Consider the following 14,167-nt stretch of genomic DNA (forward strand, 5'->3'; position numbering starts at 1 on the left):
TGGGAGTTTTCGATTTAGTTTTGAAGTGCCAAGTGATATGTGCGACTTGATATTCATTGTACGTATTTTGATAAACGTCAGAAGTGTGCTGAACAGCATTCAAGTGAACATCTTATTAACTGTGAATTGACAAGTGTTAAGCAACTTTACGTACATTGACATTGTCCATATTTGATTTATGTAATTGTATTGTCCTCTCTGTTATGACCCTCTATGAGGGTTGACAGTATTAATAAATAAATAAATAGACAACGAGGAATGTGAGTAAGAACACTTTATTTTCAGCACACGTTTTTTTAATGAACTGCTGTTATACTGCTAAAATCTGCACATTTAATAAAAGTACACTGCTCTGCTTCATCACTCCATGCTAAGTGCAAGTATCCTGTACCAGGAAGTCAAACGAAGATGTGGGATGTTCAGTCTGTAAAAATAAAAACGAGTTTGAAACATTAACGTGCAAAAACTAAAGCACACTCAAGAAAATAAACACAGCACAGGAACATATCCAATGAATCAGAATTACCTTTGAGAGCAAACATATAGTTTCTATGGCACAGTGAAGAAACCTTATTCCTCCGGCTTTTTTTGAGCGCGAGAAAATATGAAAGTGCATGCGTTCTCCCCATATTGTGTATCTGTCACCTTTTCACACGCAACAAAGATGTCTCAGTGTGCCCAACTGTCTTTGCATATCCATTTCTCTGCTCTCATACCATGATACCTACAGTTAAAGGCTGTAGCAATGCTTAGCTTGAATGAACCAACACAAGCTACATGCACTGTGCTGTTGAACATGGCATTGTAAGTTAGATAAATGCACAACACATTCATGTGCTAATCGTGATTGTAGGCGAGATAAATAAAAAGAAGGTATGTAAATAAGAATGTTCCCTAATAAGCTATGCAGAAGTGCTCTCCCGTTTGGACAGAAGCTGAGCACAACTTCAGTGAACAAGAAGCCAACTTATACAGCATTTAAAATCTAGGTTCTAAATGTGCTACAGATTTTTCTGAAATCATGGTCGAAAATGTAGGTGTTAAAGGTGACAAACATTTAAACAGGTCTCTGTTCGGACTGGTAATGCTATGTGTCGCCTAGTTTGATAAAATATGCCGTATCACTGGTCTCCCAAGCTAAGGCTGCTGTCCAGTTGCCAGTGCAAATCACTCAATTATGTCTAGGGCACGTTTGAGCAAAAGGCAGCCAAGATTACTGTGCCACTGAGGTCTATTTCCTGACATCTGATTTCTTCTCAGAAAGTGACCTCTCTAAAAAAAACGTTCACAACAAAATAACCCAAACCTTTCTTGAGAAAAGCCACCACACTGGTCCTTGAACACTAATTACACAGTGGCTCTTTGTGATGTAATGTTATGTACGTCAGCACCTAACGAAGTACAGGAAAATTTAATAATGGCAGCGTGACAGGTACACAAAAAAGTAAAGGGATAAAACATCACATAGGCTGCCATCAGTGTTCATATCTCCATTTCAATGTGGATGTTTTTAGCAGTGAATACATGTTCTCATTAAACTGAGTCATATTATTACAAAAGCGAAGGGCAAGGGTCTTTACATTCTAAACTGACAAATGTGCTTTATTACGATTCACCACAATACAGGAGGTGTTTTGCAGTGAACCATCACATAAGGTTTTGGCTAACTACGGCGGGCGTGTCCTGCAGCGGGGCCTCTTGTGTATTGCGGTAAAGCGTATTATTGTGACAAGAGCTAACCTGGCATGTATGGCTTTAGCCAACAAAAGTTCTCAAGACATCATGCATCCTGCCACGAAAATCTGCTTTGATGAGAGTGGAACATTAGGTTAGTCGCTGACGGAAACCATACATTCCAGATTCACGTAAATCTTTCCCAATAACGGCATGCTTCACCGCAACACACAAATATGTTGCGGTGATAACGGTGGTCGGACAGGCTGGTGCAAATGTTTCGACAGGGGAGCGTGCCTTCATCAGGGCAACTGCTTTCCTTGGCAGTTTTCATATACGTGAGTCCCCCAAACTCCCAACAGGGGAGATTTACCTGGACCTTTGCCAAGAGACGTACTGACAAGCGTTTGGTAGTGGCTGGTAGAGATGCAGGAGTCTAAAAAGCGTTGCGAAATTCGGTTCCGTAAGGTTAGCTTCACCGCAATACAAATATGTTAAGCGGTAAGACATACAAAATATGTTGCGGTGAATCATAGCAAGGGTACCTGGCCTTTGATGCAAAGCAGCTTCCCAAGAGGCACGGTAATCCCGTGGCTAGTTATGCAGTTCCCCGCATGCGAGTGAGTTCCCTGCGTTCGGCGGTTTCCCAGTGACATACAAAATTACATTGATTGACTGTGTTGTAAATGGGCGACGGCACTATATGCTGATGCAAGAGCGTCGTTTCGCTTTCCAAAACTGCGCTCGGCTAAAGAGAACAACCTTGACTCGCATATGACCAAAGCAGTTGAACAGGAAACTACGAAATTACGTAGCTATTATGGAAGAAATCAACAGCTCAGAAAAAAATGGCCGTGTAAACATTAACTGGCTTACGAGGTCGACAAACCAACGGTTCAAAGCATCACAGCCACGTCCGAAATAGCGCTGAAGGCCAGCCAGTACACTTAGGCGCCTCGGCGCGCGTAATGTAACAGGAGACGGCAGGTGCACGCGTACATCATTAAGGAACACATATTATTTATGTCGGTGAAAGCGGTCACTCTTCAGTTCTGACATGCTTCAACGCGTAACACTAGTCTACTGCGGCGAAGCTGACTTCAGGACGCCGATTTCTTCAACTCATCTAGCGAGGCAGGTCCGTTTATCACGCTTGGCAACGTTTGACATTTTCTGCCTTAATTTCGTTTGTTCTTTTTAATTTTCTTATCACAGTGACCCTGTATCACGCAGTAGCAGAGCTAGTGCCGCGTCTTAACTGCGTTAGGAAAGGCAAGCGTGTATGCAGCAGGCACGGCGGCATTGGCTCTTGTTTGGAAACTTCAAGAGACGCTCTTCCGCGCAGCGATGTCATTTGTATTATTAAAAGAATGCAGGTGATGATTAAATGAGCCGCAGCAAAGCTGTAAAAAAGCAGTAGTAATGCTGTTCTAAGATCCTCTCGCTCGAGCGAGATGGTCTTAGAAAAAAAGCGCGATGTAACGCGATCTGACGGAACAGCTCGTCATGCCAGTGTTTTCTTACGTCCTCGTTCTTTCGCGCATCCTCCCCTGAACCAGACTACTGAATGGTTCGGTGCACGCACTGACGATCCTGACGGAGGCAATACCACTCACATGAGCAGCTCCATATAAGATGCCACGGCCCATTCCACATGCCGGCTGCAATTTGACGCGGCCAGGAGGCAAAATATGCGCACAAGGTACCTAATGGTAACGCATCAAACTGCTCACAGCCCCAATCCTTTATTACACGCATATAGCGTGGAAAGATGAATTACTCACGCTCTAAGTGGGCATGGAATACGGACCGTTTCGCAGCGCAGCCGGCTCCGTAAGACGGCCGCCATGGAAATGAGCGGATGTGACATCATGGGTTATAGCGGACGTGACGTCATGGGTGAACGTAGACATTTCGGGCACCTTTCGTCTGCTGTGCCCCGGGCACAGCAGACACGGCCTAATTTTTTCAACTTTATGGTAAACAAATGATCTGCGTAATAGTTGGAATGTTAGTTCATTTGTTTTTATAAACTGAAAGTAACATAAAGAGAATGCACAAGAACGACTTTTCAATACAATTAAGCACTTCCGGCACACAGCAAGTGTCGTCTGCTTGTGTTACAACGTACTCCATTTTGACGAGAGCTCCGCGGTCAGAGTCGGTCTCAGTCTTTTCGCGAGCACTATGATTCGACTTTGTTGCTTTGTGGACTGCAAACGTAGCGACTGGCAATATGTCAAGCTGCGACATCGTGTCCCTCTGCAAGGCAGCATACGAGCGAGCCGCGCCAATCCAATGCAGAAGACAGGAGAAGGAGGAGCGCACGAGGCGTTCATTTCAGGGATCGCCAGCCGTTTATGCGCAGGCGCGAGTATCCTCGATTTGGCTGCACTTTCTGCACTAGTTCAGGGGGTGCAGCACTCTAGCACTCAATTTGCCAGTGCAGCTAGCGCCACCTGCACTTCGGCACTCGCCGGAGAAGACGCACTACATCACGATACATGACAAACATGGAAGTTCCGACGTAACCCTTTACTTCGATGGCCACCAAATTCGCCAACCGGAAGAGGGATACCTCAGAATATTGGGCATCCCAATCAACAAGGACGGCACGGCAAGCACATGGCTGCAACATTTGAAGCAGCAATGGAAACCGATGGTGCACCTTATCAGGAGGCTAACCCACCACAGCGGAGGGGCAGGAACAGAGGTTGCACGGCGGCTTACGGTAGCAGTTCTCATCGCCAAGATAAGGTACGGAGCCCCACATTACGACCTGACGGCCGCAAACTACAAGCAACTTGACAAGCTACACAACATGGCTATGAGGGCGATCACCGGCCTACCAATACACGCAAAAATAGAAGACCTGCACAGATACTCCGGCCTCCCGACGGTGGAAGCATTGGTTAAAACCCACAAGGATAACCATGAAACGAGGCTGAAGAACACGTGGAATGGTCAGCGACTGCTATCTGCACTGTATGGCACCAACCTGCACCTGCCAGAGCTGGATCACCTCCTTCCACCCTGGGATGAAATAAGGGTTACGGAACCCAGACCACTACCTAAGAACACCAAAGGTGAAGGCAGGGCACACCGACAACAAAGTGTACTAGACGCGGAACGAAAGCATGAAGGAACAAAAATATATACTGATGCTGCGTTACAATACGATGAACATTCAGGAAAAATGTATGCTGCTACCGCTTTTTACAGAGAAAACGGGCAAGCACACGCCGTGAGCCACAGCGGCTATGCTTCCTGGACAGCCACCGATCTTGAACTACTGGCCATCGAAGAAGCCATTCAACTCTGTGAGGCGCGCATCGAAGACACGGTTCACATCTACACCGACAGTCAAGAGGCCGTCAAGCAACTGAACTCCCGATCCTACACGACTACCATAGCGCACCGCATAAAACAAGCCTGCCGCCACCTGCGGGACAATAGACATGCACGCATTTTCGTACACTGGACACCTGGTCACAACATGAGGGGAGCTGGGAACAGGGCGGCCCATGAAGCTGCAGGCGAGAAAATTAGAGAAGACCGCCATCGCAGCCGTGAAGTGAGCCCGTCCCTGCTGGACCATACCTATAGCTCCCCGTCATCCGTCGTTGTACCAGATCAACAGATTGCCCGGTTGAAACACGAGAGGAAGGCTCTACTACGGGAGTCCATTCCTAGCATCCTTCCTCCCATTCCCACTCGCCTTCCTAGAACAGCCCAGGTCCTCATCCACAAAGCAAGAGCTAAGGCATCTATTACACCGGATGTCCTGAGCAAGTGGAGAAGAACAGAAGTGGAATGCCCCAACTGCCCTGCGACCAACGTCGATCTTAAACATATGATCTGGTCCTGTCCTGCCACAGCCACCCTTAGGGACAAGCACACCCGACCTCTAAAGGTGACATCGTACGAAGACTGGGTCGCACCTCAAGCAGATGCCACCAGAAGAATCAACGCTTTGCTCTCCTTTGCGAAGGAGGCAGGCATCCTTCCTTTCACCTAACCCCCACCTCTATCTTAGGCCACGGGCCATCCCTTCTAATAAAAGTTTCAATCAATCAGCACGACCTACTGTCGTGCGCACGAGTTCGTGTGCACTTTGGCACTAGACTCTCCGCAAGTTCTTTTCTCGTGCACGTAGTGCAAGGCTCTTGATAGCAGACGACACATGCGGTTCCGTGGCCATGCGGGTGTTGGTAGACGGCATCGACGGCGCCTGTTATTAGTAACGCAGCACAGACGCCAGTTTTCTTCAGGATGTGTACGCATCATCTTGTTAAGGGCGCTGTCCGGTTTTAGCTGCTGCTAAGTGCACTGAAGGCCGGGATTTTCCCACAGGTCACTGTCGTTCGTATTAATTTTTACGAGCTTACCGCTACCTCAACGCGAAACTACATCGCGAAACTACATCGTTTACGCGAAACTACATCGGTCCATCGTTTGAAACGTTGTGCCATATATTGTTGAAAACCAGGAAGCGGAGCCGAAGTAGAGAACGTCTTCTTTATTCGACGCTTGCAAAAACAACTTCAAAAAAATGCAGGCACGTTCGGCTCCACGCTCGTTTCTCACTTCGTCTTCTTCTCTTCTTTTTCGGAGCTAAATATTCAACAGCTCCCGGCCGAACAATTAGCGTGTGCTTGTTTCTTTTCAAGACTGAGCTTGTCCAGCAGAGTCTAGGTGGCACCGCATCTGTGCCGGTCTCCGCAACGTGTTGCCACTAGAAGTGCGCACTTTGCATGAGCGAACTTTGCCGTCGGCAAAGCCGTCGGCACCATGAGCACTTTTCTGTGCTCGTGGTAGAACCCTTGCTGGCAGCTGTCTTCCTAATGGGCGTAGGTGCCGCAGTGGAAGCCATCGCAGCCACCATTGCTGACGTGCTGCTGGTGCATGCGTCGGGTGCATGTGATTGGCCTGCCCTGGCCCCGGCCCAGACAGCAGTCCTAGCCCTCCAGGGGTGTAAGGTGGTGGCTGCTGGGGTGAAGGTAATTCCTTTTGATGGCCTGGCGAGCTGTTGCGGGCGGCCATGGCTTCAGGCTGTCGTGGAAGTGGCATTCGCTGCACCCGGACAACGAGGGCCAGCGTGTGGTCGTTGCGTTTTAGCCTTTCCACAGTACTGCTGTGCCTCCCTGACAGTGATGACCCAGATGGAGCCTTTTCTGTTGACGACGGGCGCCCGGCAGGCCCGCTCGAGTGTCGCGGAGCGGAAGACGATGACGTTGAAGACGACGATGATGACGACAATGACAAGGAGCTGTGCCCCGACGACTTCCCTCCACCCGCCGGGTGGAGCACGGACGTGTCAGCAGTGTGGTCACCCCGACCAAAGGTGTCAACGCTCCCATGCCGCTGCTCCAAGTGATTTCGTAGAGCCCGTGGTTTTGTGACTTGGTTACATATTTCACACACAACTAAATACAAATCATACCACGCTAGACAAAATCTGAAAAGTTCCGTATCCTCCTTTCTTAATTTCATGGCATCGCTTTCTCTTTTCGCTGGCTCTGTCTCTGCATCGGCTTCTTTATTTTCTGGACTCCTGAAGAAGATAGTTTCGGTCCAAGAATTCCACGACTGTCCTTCAGTAGCTGACAAACTAGTAGTGGCCGCCAGTCTGTGAGGATCTTTCAATAGTTTGACAGTAGAAGGGTATTTGTCTTCTACTAGTTGGAAGCGGTGTCGCACAGTTGCAGCAAGGGGAAAGGGACTGCTGCAGGCACCAAAAGGAACCCTTGTGATGTGCAGTTCTTCAATATTGGAAGATCCTTCTTCAAAGCAGAAGTAACGAAACGCGTCTCGGTCTTGTTCAGCCAGCGATCTTTGAAGAAAGGCTTTTTTGATATCGGCGGAAATTATAATCTTGAAGCTGCGAAACTTCAGCCGTAAGTCGATGATGTTGAGGTTCAAATTCGGCCCTGTCCACAAGACGTCGTTGAGTGAAGGTGACTCCAGAGCATGAGAAGAGGCATCGGATACCACCCGTACTTCAGTCGTAGTTCGGTCGCGTCGCACTACTGCTCGGTGTGGCATATAGTACGTGATATGTTCACTCGCACTGTCCATTGTGACCTTCTCAGCATAGTCTTTGATATAGTAGCTCCTAATGGCACTGTCATATTCCTTCTGAAACTCTGGTTCTCGATGTAGCGTTCTCTGCAAGGACTCCAGCCTCTTTAACGTGATATCCCGGTTATTTTTAGGCTGGGAACAATTGCTGCTCCACGGCAGTTCAACTTGCTCGCGACCATTGTTTCTAATAGTTGTTTCCACGAAGTTCTTCAGGACGTGTTCGTCATCTTTCGAAAGTCTGTCTTCGTTTGTCAGCCCCAGATGTTCTATTTCCCAGGAAGATCTCAGTTGCTGGGAAACATTGGCTTCCGTTAGGCATATGTTGAAGTTCCTTACGGTTTCCGGCTTGTAGAACTTAGGTGGACTTCTGGTATCTCCATGAAGTGTCCATCCTATGATAGTTTCGATGGCGGTCAAGGAGTCGTCCAGTCGATGAATTCTTCCGCTGACAAGAAGCCAGTAATAGTCGGCACCTATAAGCATGCTTATTCCAGGCTCAGGCGATACCTGATCTGCGTTGACGTCAGCCAAAAGTAAGTTCTTGCTTTTCAACTTTGCAAGTACATTTGTATCTGTCAATGCTGACAAGTCATTGCATATTTCGGGAACTTCTATCGCCTCTACTTCTAGTGAGTTTGAGTCGTACTGGCTATGCAGCGTGACTCGTACTCTTCGATAATGTTTCCGCGGTGCTGAAACGTTTCCAAATCCCGAGATTGTGAGCTGCTCTTCGGCTAACACAGTGGCTTTCAGCTTCCTAGACAATTCTTCCGTGATGAAGCTGCGTTGACTGCCACCATCAATCAACATTCTTACAAAGCATTTGCTTCCAGTGCCCAGAGCCCAAACTTGTGCGGTCTGCAGAAGAACTGTGCACTTTGGTGAATCTGTTGACGAGCTGGAAACAGTTGTCTGCGTTTCCGTATTCTTCTGCTTCCATTTTGGGTCGCACATTGTGGTGATATGTCGCCCCCTGCATTTTGCACAGCTTAATCTCTTCCAGTTTCGGCATTCCTTAGCTTTGTGAAATTGTCGAGCGCAGCGGAAACAACACCCTAATTTGCGTAGTTTGTCTTTCTTTTCGTCTAATGTTAGTTCCGTTGTGCAAACATCCACCGAGTGATTTTTGTCTCCGCATAATATACAACTCTCTGGAGTCAGTTTCACAGTTAGCATAGATGCAGAACCTTGGAAATGCTCATTAGATTGTCGTTTTGCTGTTGAGGCTTGTTCTCTCTTGTCAGAAGTCATTATTATAGTCTGTTCCCGGCTTCTTACTTCAAGACTCAAGAAGTCTAGAAGAACAGACATTTCATTTAGCCTGTCACTAGTAACACCTGTATTTGTCGAAGACAAGATGCGCTGATTATAACGGATTACCATTTCTTGCGGAAGATTTTGTATTACAGCAGTTTTCAGAAGCACTCCATATTCTTTTTCTTCGACGCCAAGGTTATGCAGGGATCTCACGCGAGTCTGCACTTCTTCATGCAACCTTTGAAGCCCTTCGAAATCTTCGCAAGAACGAACTTTACGTAGGTTTAGAAGGCGACGCATGTGGTCGTTAACAATCAGTGACTTCTGACCGAATCTTTCTTTGAGAAGTTCTATAGCTGTGCTATAGCTCTCGTTAGTTGTCGACAGGCCGCTGATGACACCTTCCGCTTTACCCATCAAGTAGCTCCGAAGATATTTCAATTTGTCTACGTCGGTAATATATCGGTTCTGGTGAATAGTAGACTCAAATTGATCCCAAAATTCAGGCCATTTAATGGGGTCACCGTGAAACTTCGGCACATCGAGCTTCGATAGCTTAACGTGTGCGCGTGCTTGATGAAAGTCATCGTGAGATGCGTGCGCAGCCGTTGTTTGCTGAGCGGATAAAATGCGTTCAGCGCGGGATTTCGCGAGGACGATATATTCTTGATACTGTCCGACGCTTTGAAACTCATCCTCAAAGTTATCATCCGTAACATGCTCTTCTACTTGGTTATCAAGGTCCGTAAGCATAGTTTCCTTTATCTTCAATAGGTTAAGATGGTCGGTCAGCTCACCATATGGCGTTGGTTCCGTCTGCATAAGAGTTGTCATGTCGTTGATGATCCTGGTGACCGCCGCTCGAACGGTAGCACGCTTCCGTCGTATTCTTTCCATGTCGTCACGTCGGGAATCGGTGGCTTCGTGATGACGTGGATCGTTCTTCGATTCTGTCGCAGCGTCGTCGCGTTGATCGCGTCGGTCGGTCGTCCTCTTCAGGTAGCTCGCTTCATCGTCAGGGGTCTTCAACTGCAGATCTGATATCCTGGTCACGGCACCATATGTTGAAAACCAGGAAGCGGAGCCGAAGTAGAGAACGTCTTCTTTATTCGACGCTTGCAAAAACAACTTCAAAAAAATGCAGGCACGTTCGGCTCCACGCTCGTTTCTCACTTCGTCTTCTTCTCTTCTTTTTCGGAGCTAAATATTCAACATATATGATTCAGAAAGGTGTGGAAACCGTGCTTGGTCATGCTTTCTGAATAATGATGTGGAAGTTGAACTAATTTCCAGGTACTAATATATAAATTCTTTCCACAGGACCGCACACGACCGATTGCGCACACGTTTACGCTCGCGGCACACACCAACAAAAGAAAAGCCACAGCCGCCCAATCGCAGCGAACGAATGCCTGTACGCTTACAACGAAGGCGCCAAATAAAACAACGGCCAAAGGAAGGAGACACGAGACAACCACGTATGCGCACTAACAACTGAGCATTTTATTTCTTGACACAGGAATAAATACCTGCTGCCAAGGTTTCTGCACTTTTGTCCTCGATTTGACCGCTGCACCGAAAGCGCTAGTGTCGCGCTACACTCACGCTTCAAGAACTGGCGCTGCACTGGCAAGACACTTTTCTGAACTAGTGCAAAAGGTGCAGCCAAATCGAGGAGACCTTTAGTATAGTAACTCTATGGGCGCGAGAGAGAAAATCTGGGGGCTTTGACTCTGCCTAGGCACTACGGATGAGGTTTCTTCTGTGGTTTGGATGCTGGTTTGTTTTGATGCTTCTGTGGTTGGATGCTGGTTCTGTGGTTTGAATGCTCGTACGCTGGCTGTCGGCGCTGCAAAATAGGTGAAGCAGCGGGCACTGACGCCCAATTTGGCGACCACTGTGTCGGACAGACTGTCTCGCACCTGCGGCGCTCGTGCTAAGTCAGTCGTGGCGGATGATAGCTTTCTCGCGCCTTACGGTGATGTACCTTGTAAATAACATCACAGATGTTTCTGTGGGAGCAGTAGCGACCGTATTAGAGCCCGGGCCGCATGGGGGCGAGCTCCACCACTGGAAAAGCTGGCGCCACCGTCGGCGTGACGTGGCATGAGGGATCACGTGGACACAGCGGCCGCGTCGGCTGCTTCGGAAGCGCCGAAGTGAGCTGAAAACAAAAGTTTAAAGTCCCACCTACGCCGCGGTTATGATTAAGTGGTGAGGCTTTACCGCCTTGGGTGTCTGCTTGACAACATTTAAAGTACTATAATAGGTAGTGGCTGCCTTAGGAGGCGTGTAGCGTGGTAGGCTACTGCACGGTGCCGCAGTGCCGGACGTGCGGAACGGAGCCCGGGCTCAGCCTTATTCACACGTAGCCGCAGGGCAAAGAGCTGCGTGAAACTTGGCTGGCGAAACTTAGAACCGGCAGACAGCCATCGGCTACAACTCGGGTATGCAGCAAGCAGAGACACGAGGAAGATTTCTGCTACGGCGTCGGGACTGCGCAATGTTCGGCGAGTAGCAGAAAACGCGCACTGAGACGCTCGCCCGCGCCCGCTGCCTGGCTAATGTCATGACGGTTTGGTCTATGAACTTGTTGATGCTAGATTCTGCAAGTTCACTGGAACGGAAAGGGAGCGGTAAGACGCACATTAAAGAAAGGCATGGCATATGCTGTGATATGAATTAATGCACTGGATTACGAAAAAGAAGCAGAGGGAAATCGCACGCTGAGAAGACCGATAAACATACAGTGCGACGCACCTTGAGAAATAATATTGAAATGTCCAAGAATTTAGTAGACAAAAAAAAAGATTGAATCGTCGCGACGGCACATCACAGCCGCTGTAGGCGTCGAAGTCTGTATAACGAAATTATTTTTCGACAGTTCTGACAGCGTCCACGCAACGATGGTTGCTAGTGTATTGTCAAATGCTCATATGCTGCGGCCTAAAGCTCACGGCACGGAGCGAAAATGCGCTCACATCGAAAACATAACATTGTGCGCGGACATGCATGCAGATGCGCAGTCGGTCGCTGCGGACCCGTGCGATCGCTGCATTGAGGCTTCATTCTGTTATGCCCTATTTGGTTATAGATAACCAATTATAACATATTCCACATAGTTTACCCTCAGCGTTTGCTTATCTTTCATGCAAGAAGCCGGTTCGGTAGACTCCATCGTGGTGACCGCGCGCAGTGGCATTCACTGTACGTATTCGGTAAATAGATAGCGTCTGTAAATGATTCTGTGCTTTCAGTTTGCCCAAGATTACTATATTGACAGTCAAAAACTTCCCTCGTTTTTAGAGTACCTACATAAATGTCCAGGAGGGCTGCTGCGTGGTGTTTTTATTGAGTGCCGTAAGCGAAAGCTACGAGGAGCGCGCCGCGCATGGCGCCGCGTGATCCCTTACGCAAGGGAGGCGCTTCCGACAGATGGCGACGCCGTAACTTCTCGCCCCCAATATTGGAAAAAAGTCGCGGGGCGCCGTAGTGCTGAACTTAGCGTCACAAGTTGGCGGGTAGACGTAATTATATTTATTCAATCGTGTTTTTTACTGATTGTAACAACGTGTCATTCTTTCGAATTATTGGCGGCGCCTCCAGAGCGCCCAAGCGGCAACGGGGACACCAAAGCTAGAACCCGAACTGGTCAGTGGGTTGGAGCTCGCCGAGGCCTGCGCGTACCACGGGTGTAGATCGGCTATCACGGACAGCCAATTTTTTTATGCGAACACACCCTGGCACGCTTGGGCCTCCGCGGCCCCAACCCACGGGCCGCCCTGCTTCCAGCTTTGATGCCCCCGCTACCCCTTGGGTGTCCTGGAGATCCTGCGCCGCCTGCTTTATTATAACCTCAGGTGCTCTCCTGAGGCCTCCGCTTGCCGGTTACGTCTGCCCTCCTGGAGCAGTGCTTGTAAAAAATCCAATTTATCGTCGCGACGAAAAAAGCGACCCGTGACTTATACAACACCAGTCAGAACATTGCCCCTTCAGACACTAAATGGGGCGTCCGCGCCCACTGCCTCACCACGCGGGCAGTCAGCGGCTGAGCGTAAACAAACTCGACCGCACTCCGCAATGCCGGCATGTCTGGGGACAAACGAATGCAACGCGCGCTAAGAAACCTCCTCTGTAGTACTTAGGCAGAGTCATATAAGGTCTGTTCGATTCAACCAAGTTTCTCTGCACATCCTGCACCTACTCACGCTGCACTGCACCTAGGGCTTCGATTCCCCGAGGTTGAGCGGTGCATCGTGCACTCCAGTGCTCGATTGAACGGGGGGCAAGGCAAGGTGCCGCCGCGGTGCAGTGTACCCTTGAACCTTGCAGCTAGTGGGTGCAGCCCGGCACACCATAACTGGCACCCCCTGCACCTTTTCGTTTGTGGTGCCACGCACCTTTTTTCTGAATCGAGCAAACCTATAGGCCTATTCGATTCAGCCAAGTTTCTCTGCACTTTCTGCACCTATTCACGCTGCGCTGCACCTTGGCCTTCGATTCCCCGAGGTGCAGCGGTGCATCCTACACCCCCGTGCACGATTGAACGGGGTGCAAGGCAAGGTGCCGCCGCGGTGCAGTGCACCCTTGAACCTTGCAGCGAGTGGGCGAAGCCCGGCACACCGTAACTGGCACCTCCTGCACCTTTTCGTTTGTGCCGCGCACCACAAACCCCCAGATTTTCTCTCTCGCGCCCGCTCGTACTCGAGCCTGCGCTAGGGTACCTGCGCAAAAACGGCTGGCGATCCCTCAAATGAACATCTCGTCAGGAGCGCGGCGCCGTCAACATATGACACTAAGCTCAGTGTTACCCGAAAGTCTCCACACAAAAACTCGTATCCCTTTACGCAAGCGAACAGCACGAACAAAGCGCCGCCATTGCTGCCGAAAGTTTCAAAAACGGCAAAATGTAAAGCTTTAGCAAAAAGGAGCGCGAAGCGCTACCGTTTCATGTGGTGCCGCCTTGAATAAATAAACTTAAATTTTTTCTCATGCTTACATATTTTCGCTTTAAAACAACTTCAGTGCACAGTTATATTTTTTGAGCAGCATATGTTTTATTTTTTAATAGCTCTCTATATTCATAATAAATTGCGCGCCTTCTTGGCGGGCTGCAAGTCGTAGCATGCTATCATTGTGGCGCCAGATTTGA

At 48.8% G+C, this 14,167-nt stretch overlaps 1 long non-coding RNA gene across 1 annotated transcript; it reads right to left on the reverse strand.

The window, feature by feature from the left end:
- Positions 1–259: 259 nt before the first annotated feature.
- Positions 260–3,627, reverse strand: LOC140217394 (uncharacterized). Its single transcript, XR_011893951.1, has 2 exons — positions 3,459–3,627; positions 260–424 (listed from the first exon to the last, which is right to left on the reverse strand). It is a non-coding gene; the product is annotated as an uncharacterized lncRNA (long non-coding RNA).
- Between the last annotated feature and the right edge of the window lie 10,540 nt (positions 3,628–14,167).

Source organism: Dermacentor andersoni, chromosome 4 (assembly GCF_023375885.2).
Source record: "Dermacentor andersoni chromosome 4, qqDerAnde1_hic_scaffold, whole genome shotgun sequence".
Lineage (NCBI taxonomy): Eukaryota > Metazoa > Arthropoda > Arachnida > Ixodida > Ixodidae > Dermacentor > Dermacentor andersoni.